The sequence below is a fragment of the Coenobita brevimanus genome, chromosome 103, assembly GCF_032717465.1.
Source record: "Coenobita brevimanus isolate Jiangsu-jjx chromosome 103, ASM3271746v2, whole genome shotgun sequence".
NCBI classification, from domain to species: Eukaryota; Metazoa; Arthropoda; class Malacostraca; order Decapoda; family Coenobitidae; genus Coenobita; species Coenobita brevimanus.
The window spans coordinates 9,780,548-9,790,061 of NC_137056.1; the positions used below are offsets into that span (position 1 = coordinate 9,780,548).

Below are 9,514 nucleotides of genomic sequence, written 5' to 3' on the forward strand. Positions count from 1 at the left end.
TCATTTAGTTCATCTGGGTTATTTTCTCTTCAGTATCACTGCTTTGGTCTATCAGACTGCTTGCAAGCCTGTATCATTTTTTAACTCCTCCATAATACCCTCATGGTTGACAAATGTACTCGCCATTTTGCTAGTCTTCTTTCTCAGTGAAACTATCTGAACTGACAGGTCATCTACTGTTGTGCATTTTTTGTTTAATTCCTTTACTAATTTTTCATTTTCTTCCTTCTCCATGTGTAATTCTTTCTTAATTTCACATATTTCACTTTGAAAAGTTTTCTCCAGGTTATTCACTTTCTCTACTAATTTATTATATGTTTCCATTTCAACCAGATCTGGGTAGAAATCATCATCCTCTTTTCTACCTTTATCCCTTCTCTAACTCCCTCCATGTTCACTATACTAAAGATGGTACTCATTTTGCACTTACTTTGAAAGATAACTTTTACTTACAAGTCTGCATCTCGCTGCTACCTGCCTGGTGATAGACGACACTCAGCAGATGATGCTTTGTTTCAGAGGTTCTTCCACTAACTTGGATGTATTTTTTTTTTTCTTTATTTGGACAACACTTTTGCTTATACTTGCTTTACTATATTAGAACATTACTTAATTTAACCTAGTACAGCTTGACTCATATATAAAGATACTATTCTGGTGTAGCCAGTTGCAGCCAAAGGTGGCCAGTGCAGAGTGAAGCGATAGACGTTCTCTCTCTCTCACAGCTTGTGTGTGTGTTTATGTGTGTGTATTTACCTAATTGTGATATACAGGAAATGGGCTACGCTCGTGGGGTCCCGTCTCTGTTTCTCAATAAGTCAAATTTAGCTTTAAACTCGTTTAAGTTTTTAGACTGGACGATCGCTTTGTCCAGGCTATTCCACAGGTCTATACAGTACATCTATAAGGAAAACTATATTTCTTTATATCCTTCAAGCAGCTTGGTTTCTTCAGTTTCATTCCGTGTCCTCTTGTTACTCTCTTATCCCATAAAAACAGATCTTCTTTGTTAATTTTATTTGTGTGTGTGTGTGTGTGTGTGTGTGTGTGTGTGTGTGTGTGTGTGTGTGTGTGTGTGTGTGTGTGTGAGAGAGAGAGAGGTGTGTGTGTTCTTACCTAGTTGTATCTTTACAGGAAGGAGTGAAGCTCATACTGTCCTGTGTCTTAAACCATTTTTATCGTACATATCCTTAAATTTATGAATTATTTTGGCACACACTACTTCATTCGGTGGTGCATTCCACTGATCAATTGCCCTATTTGGGAAACTAAATTTCCTTACGTCTTTATCACCTCTCTTTTTACGCAGTTTTTTGCAGTGTCCTCTTGCTGATGCATCCCCATAGGTTATGTAATCATTTATGTCTATTTTCTCCTTCTCTGATCTGCATTTATATACTGTAGCATAATTAAGCCTCCTCTTTTCCTACTCTCCTCTAGTGTAGGTTGATTCAGGATTTCTAGTCTTTCTTCGTAGCTTAGATCCCTTAAGCTTGGTATTCACCTTGTAGCGGCCCTTTGAACTTTTTCAATCTTATCTATGTGTTTTTTGAGATGAGGACTCCAGACTCCTGATGCATACTTCAGGGTTGGTCTGATGAATGATGTTATTACCTTTCTTAGTATGTCTTCATTTATGTATGTGAATGCTATTCTCATATTTGCAAGCAGTGTATACATGTTCCGTACTTTCTCACTGATGTGGTCAGCCGGAAATAGTCTGTTGTTGATAATCACACCTAGGTCCTTCTCTTTTTCTGATATGTGTAGGGTTTTACTTCCTAACTTATAGCCCCAATCAGGTCTTTTCCACTTTTACCAAAATTGATTACATGACACTTGTCCACATTGAATTCCATTTGCCATGTATTGTTCCATTCATGAAGTTTATTTAATTCTTCTTGTAGCTCTTTACAAGTGTGTGTGTGTGTGTGTGTGTGTGTGTGTGTGTGTGTGTGTGTGTGTGTGTGTGTGTGTGTGTGAAAATTGATTACATGACACTTGTCCACATTGAATTCCATTTGCCATCTTTTGTTCCATTCATGAAGTTTATTTAATTCTTCTTGTAGCTCTTTACAAGTGTGTGTGTGTGTGTGTGTGTGTGTGTGTGTGTGTGTGGGGGGGGGGAGAGCAAGAGAGAGAGAGAGAACAGTTAATGTCCAGTATATTGTTACTGCCCACTCCTAAGGCACTCCAGACACTAAAATTGCCACCTAATTTCTCCACAAATTCTGAAGCCAAAGTGCATATCATATCTTATGACTGCTTTGGAAATGTCAGCGAAACAACGTGGGAAAGGCTTTGATAAATATGGAAACAGGAAACTAATTAGGAAGAGGAACTGAACTACTGCTGTGAACAATAAGGAAATAAAGAAATTGATATAGTCAAAATTTATCATCATCATCATCATCCGGACCTCCTTTCCCACCCAAGGGCAGGGTGAGGAGTAGCAATGTCCAGACAGCACAAACTTGCCCAATCCAAATAGGCCACACTTCCATTCACTCATCATTTCAAGCCCCCAGAATCCTGGCTCTACCGGATACGCCAAACACATTCACCACATTCCGCAGATACACACAGCATATCTGATTGAGTCAATCTGGACTCAGCCATGCTCACAAGGGGTGCCAAAATCCCCGATCACATGCTTCTCCTCACAAAATTCATCCAGCCAGCTCGATCTCTTGTCAGTTCTCTAGCCTCACCAACTCCCAAACCTCTCTTCCTCACACACTCATCCACCATATCCCTCCACTTTCTCCTTGGCCTACCTTGCCTCCTCCCTCCTTCAAATTCACTCAGGTATACCTTTTTTACCACTCTGTTGTTATCCATTCTTTCCACATGACAATACCATCTCAGGACACTGTCTTCAATTCTGGTGTCCACCGACTTCCTCACTCCACATCTTTCACGAATCACATTATTTCGTATCCTATCCACCCTCTGTACTCCATATACATTCCTCAGCAGTCCCATCTCCACTGTTCTTACTCTTGACTTTTCATTTTCATGACACACCATAATCTCACACCCATATGTTATAGTTGGCACTAACACTCCCTCATGTAAACCTCATGCAGCTACAACACTCAAGCCTCTGTTTCTTATCAAGGCCTTCACTGCACCAGCTACTTTTCTTCCTTATGTCACTCTACTTTCAACTTCTTTTGCACATTTTCATCTCTTTTCTATCACTCTACCTAAGTATTTGAACTCTCTCACCAATTCCAGTCTCTCTCCATTCACTGTGACATCACATTGGGAGTCACCATCTCTCTCAATAACCATCACTTTACTCTTCTCTAAATTTACTCTCAAGGCATGATGCTCACAGACAGCAGCAAAACTCTGCACTAGCCTACCAAGTTCTTGTCCGGAACTTGCAAGAAGTACTGCATCATCAGCATACAACAAATTTGAGATATTCCATCTATCACCATTCATTACCAGCGCCATCCATCTCTCCATTACTCATGTTTTTACTTCTCTCATCACCCCATCCATATATATATTGAACAACCAAGGGGACATCACACAACCTTGTCGCACGCCCACACCGATCGTTAACCACTCACTTAGATGCCCATTAACCCTTAAACATGCTTCGCTACAATCATAAAAACTCTTGACAGCACCTAACAGCTTACCATCTACACCATACATGCACAAAACTTTCCACAATCCCTCTCTGTCTACTTTGTCGTATGCATTTTCCAGATCCACGAATGCCATAAACACCTTATGGTCCTTCTCACAAGCCTTCTCTGCCACCTGTCTCACTGCAAATACTTGATCCACACATCTTCTGCCACTCCTAAAGCCACCCTGTTCATCACTCACTAGGACTTCTGGTATCTCTCTTACTTTCTCTACAATAATTCTTCCATATATCTTCCCTACCATACTCAATAAACTTATGCCACGATAATTCTTGCACTCACTTCGCTCACCTTTATTTTTGTACAGGGGTACAATCACAGCCTTTTTCCACTCTGCAGGCACAGTTTCACTCATCCATGCCTTCTTACATATCTCCAACAAGCACTTCATTCCACTCTCTCCACTACACTTAAGCATCTCTGCATACAACTCATCAACCCCAGCTGCTTTCCCATTTTTCAGCCGTTTCACAGCGCTCTTCACCTGTGCGAGTGTCACGTCTCCTTGCACTGCATTCCTTCTCTGCACAACCCCATAAGGCATAAATGAATAACCCTAATGGTTTCCTGTAAGCCAGGAAATCATTTACAATGTTGGGTGGTCACCATATAACCAACCCACAAGTGTTGCTTGCATGTTAACAAGTGGGTTGACAGAGGGTTAGTGCAACTCCCTGTAAAACAACTAACTCAAAGACAAATGGCCACCCTTTATGGGATTATGGCATCTGGCTATAGATAGAGAGACAGATAGATAGATAAATGAATAATTAGCAGCATATTGGGGAAAAAAAATTATATATATAAGAATGATGTGATCATTATCAGTTTGCTCATTTTTTTTGGCATATTTCATCTGCAGGTCACAGCACCTATACTCAATTTTTTTCCAGCTGATGATCCACGTTCATGAATGTGGCACCTGCACACTCCTGCCGCGTGATTGGTTGGTTTCAATTTCATACCTGAAAAGTCATATTTACAAAAAACATTTGTACTTTACATTCCAATTCTAATAAATGCTGTTTTGCATTGTCAATCTACTATACAAACAGACATGAAACAAGTATGTATCTCTGCTTCACCCAAACAAACAATGAATTTCAGGAAGTTGAATATGAACTGAAATATTTATTGTTGTAAAAGGTACAGAGTTGTTGCATCTCCCTATATTTTTAAAAAAATTAATGCATTTGGCTTTGTAAGTGCAAATAAAAAATATCTTAATACTTAGGCACTTGTTACATTAGACAATAGTACCATTCTAAGTAAATTAGCGGTTCTGTCAGTGTTAAAGTGGTGGAAGTGGGGAGGCGAATGGAATAGTCGTTACAGAGGATGGGGGGGAGGGGTGGCACTAGAGACAGCCAGGCGGGAAAAACAAGATGTCTCATCTCGCAAGATGTCAGACTTTATTATGGATCACACCTACTCCATTGCTGCGATACCTTTGCCCATATTATCCATAAGTACATATATCTGTAAGTACTGTATATATATTTATTTATTTATTAGAGATGCAACAACTCTGTACCTTTTATAACAATAAATGTTTCAATTCAAATTCATTCATTCATTCATTCATTGCCAGACGCCATGTATCCCAGACAGGGTGGCCAAGGGCTTAGAGTTAGTTGTTTTACAGGGAGGGGCACTAATCCTCCACCAACCCCACTTGACGTAGGGATGCCAACAGCATCTGGTGTTCCCCGGCGGTCACCCATCCAAGTACTAACCAGACCCAACGTTGCTTAACTTCGCTGATCGAACGGGAAGCGGTGTACTCAACGTGGTATGGCCGTTGGCTAATTCAGCTTTCTCAAATTCATTGTCCATTTGGGTGAGGCACAGATACATACTTGTTTCATGTCTGTTTGTATAGTACAGTGACAATGCAAAACTGCACTTACGAGAATTGGAATATAAGGTCTATCTATCCATCTATTGCCAGACGCCATAATCCCGTAAGGGGTGACCATTTGACTTTGAGTTAGTTGTTTTACGGGAAGGGGCACTAACCCTCCACCAACTCACTTGCTGACATGTAGGGAGCACGTATGGTTTGGTTATATGGTTACCACCCAGCGTTGTAAATAGTTTCTTGGCTTACAGGAAACCATTTGGCTTGTCACTCAATGTAAAGCCACCTGTAAAGGAAAGAAAAGCAATAAGAAGTGACAGGAAAGATGGGAGAAATAGGAAGAGAGGAGGACAGGCACAGAAAAAGAATGATAAAGGCTAAGGCAGAAGTAGGCAGCACTACATCAAGTGAGTGGATGATGGTCGCCACCACCGAATATAAGGTACAACTGTTTTTTGTAAATATGACACTTCAGGTAAGAAACTGAAACCAACCAATCATGCAGCACAAGTGCGCAGGTGCCACATTCACGAACGTGGATTATCAGCTGGAAAACAATCGAGTATAGTACTATGCAGTCAGCACACCTCTAACTCGTTCTCTCATAAAACTGATCGCCTGTAACCGAGTAGGCGCATAATTAGGTTCTAAGTTACCAAATGCAGTTATGGTTTTTCCATCACAATGAAGGATGTGGGCACTTCCATAACCAGACATGGCACTAGTATCTGTCACTGCAAATATGTACCTGCCACAGAATGAGCCACATGACTGCTTAGGTGTGAAGTGATGGTAAGGTCTGGATGATGATGTGGTCTGGGTGATGTTGTGATCTGGGTGATGTGGTCTGAGTGATGGTGTGATCTGGGTGATGGTGTGATCCGGGTGATGGTGTGATCCGGGTGATGGTATGGTCTAGGTGATGGTCCGGTCTACCTACACACTTCACATTGGTTACAGTAGTTTTTTCTTGTGTCATTATTTGGTAAATTTTGGGCCAATTTAAGATGGCTAGGGCAAGTCTGGGGGATCCTTAGGGTGACTCTGGAAGGTGTCATCTATAAACTGCTTTTTCCATATGCTCTGTACAGCAGACTCTCGTTATCCAATAAACTGATATGAAATGAATCAAACAATAATGAAAAAAACTTTTTTCAGTGTATGACAGAATTTCCATTTATACAACGATAAGGTTTCCATATGAAGACTCAATGGTCAATATACAATCACCGTTTTCGCTTATGTGACTGCCCATGCATAAATCTACAGTCATTTGTTTGTTCAGAGATGGCATTTGCACTCATCCACTACAGGATATGTTAGTGTCTGTGATGGAACAATAGTGTGGTGCTGGGGTTTATGCAGCAAGTGAAGTGCAGCGATGTGAAATAAGCAGACCCTCACCATAACAGACTAATTGGGGGAATGCCAGATCCATTAAAGCTGATACTGTAGTCCGTTATATCTGAAGCTCCCTCATCCCCAGGTTGGGATTTCAAGTACATGTTTGGAAATAAATGAATACAAAAGCATATTCTAGTGCTAAAAATGTAAACTATACCCATATTACACTAACTTGGCCCATAATTTCACCCTTTTGCAGCTTATTTCACATCCTTGTTTTGGCATTTCTTCATGACTTGAACAGTATTACAATAGTCATTATTACAACTCAGCAATCGTGATAGGGAAAGGACAATTTCAGGCCAGGTTGGAGTAAAAAGGGTAGGAAACACATGTACAGTATTGCAACCCTCTGCATCCCATTTAACAGACATTGTTCATTAGATATGAAGAAATTTCAGTGGGCTTCATGGCATCCATTAAATCAGATATTTGCTATACTGAGGTCCATTGTCGCAAGAGTCTATTGTTATAGTTTAAGTGAGCTGGAAACTTGTTTTTAAGACATATTTCTGGTGGTATGCAGCAAGTGAAGTGCAGCAAAGTGAAAGACAAACTGTTTCGATGAACTGGAAACTTGTTGGGTGAATGGCCAATGTAACCCCAATGAACCCGTGTTATAATTGATGATACATAATAAATCGTTATGAAATGGATTTTTAAGAACATCCTCATCGCAAAATGAAGACATGCTTTATCTCTTATTATGCAGATTTCCATAATGCTATTCCAGATGTTAATTAATTAGCAGTGCTACAGGCGAACTGACTGTACAAAATAATAAATGAAGAATTATATGAAAGCCTCTTTGCCTAAAAAAAACATGACTCCTGATCAATACTGCAATCTTACCTTGATTGGGAATGATGTGATGATGATGGTGGAGTGGTCTGGGGCATCCATCTCCACCTGCATCACACTCTGCACCTCTACCATTCCACTCTTTCCAACTAACAGCAAAATCAAGCAAGATACAGTTAGTCCTCATTGAACCCCTTCAGTCCAGAAATGTATTTCATATTTTGTTCTTGCTATTTCCAGGTGATTTTATTCTCCTTAAGACAAACTTTTCAAAGTGGTGAGGTTTGATTAAAGTCATCTCTAACCTATTCGCTCACTCCTTAAGTTTTTTTCTAAACAGGATATAACTTTGGTGGTAACATAAGTAAATTAAGACACCATCAGATTCAAAGGATTAATGCTGTTTTACTTGAAAATTCTTTCACAACTAAGTTGCTATTGAATTAGCATCTTTTGTCCACTTGAAGTTGCTTGTAATTCATAACAAAGTTGATTTCAAGCCACATTTTTCTTTTTAAGCAATCAATCATGAACCAGAAGCATGTCTAATTCAATGATGTTTCTCTGAAAGCAGTATTTTGCCTATGTGGATCCTACACATTATGCAAGGATGGCTGTATGTAATACAAGACTATAACAATTATACAGAAAATTTTAATCTTTATCATTACAAATTCCAGTACTGTATCTCTCTAACATGAAAACGTTTGTCCTTAGTCAGTACCCAATATGTCGGCCTTTACCATAAAAAAGTTGGCCTTTGCTTGTCTTAGTACTGTATAATGAGGCCAGACAGAATGAGAATGGTACAATCTCTTCCTGCCCTTCTCTATCTGGTATCAGGATCTACCACCAAGTCAGATTAGTTAAATTTCATAACACTTCCCTAACACCAGAGATCTTGGTCAGTCTAGCATTTTCACTGTAGTCCGATTAGCTTTCATACCAACCTACATTCACAAGGATGAGAAACTCATTATAATGCACATATTAATGACAAAACACCCTTCTATAAGTCTGTGTATATGTTTAATTTATTAAGGTTCCAACGTGATTGCATGCAGTGGCCTAGGCAACCCAATGGCAGCTCTACATGCTGCTTGATCTCTAGCAGCCTCCCTATTCAGTCCCCTATCTTTGAAGTTACGCTCTATGACCTCATTCCCGGTCTTTTTTGATCTGCCGCTCACAATCCCACACTCAATGTTCACACCTCTCACCTTCCACAACCAGTTGTCATCTTCCATCCTCTCAATATACCCAAACCATCTCAATCTACCCCACCTTTGATCATAGCTCTTCATTTGCAATCCTCCCTCCTCCCCCACAGGCCTCTAATTCAAGGACATACTACACATCCATCTGATCAGCATCATTTCTGTACATTTCAGCCTATGAATATCCCTTTCCTTTACTGCCCAGGTCTCGCTACAACACAGCATTACACTCTTAGCAAATGTTACACACAAGAACCCCTCAACATGAAAGGGAGAACCCTCTCAGTGTCAGGATAAGCAACAGCTCCCTGAACTTCCAACCACTCCTTACCCTAGCCACAGATCTAGCTCCAACCTCATCAGCGGCATATAACATGTTTCCCAAATAACAAAACTCCTCCACACCTTGAAGAGACTCTCCACAAGGATAACTTTTTTCCTCTCTCAATCCCTGCATATTCTCCCCAACAGTTCGAAATCATGAAATCAGCACCAATTCACAGCATACCTCTAATATCACTGTATCTCTTATGCACAATTATTACAAAAGAGGCACAAGATGG

At 40.1% G+C, this 9,514-nt stretch overlaps 1 non-coding gene across 1 annotated transcript; it reads right to left on the reverse strand.

The window, feature by feature from the left end:
- Positions 1–5,355: 5,355 nt before the first annotated feature.
- Positions 5,356–5,474, reverse strand: LOC145415821 (5S ribosomal RNA). The gene has a single exon (XR_013900129.1). It is a non-coding gene; the product is annotated as a 5S ribosomal RNA (ribosomal RNA).
- Between the last annotated feature and the right edge of the window lie 4,040 nt (positions 5,475–9,514).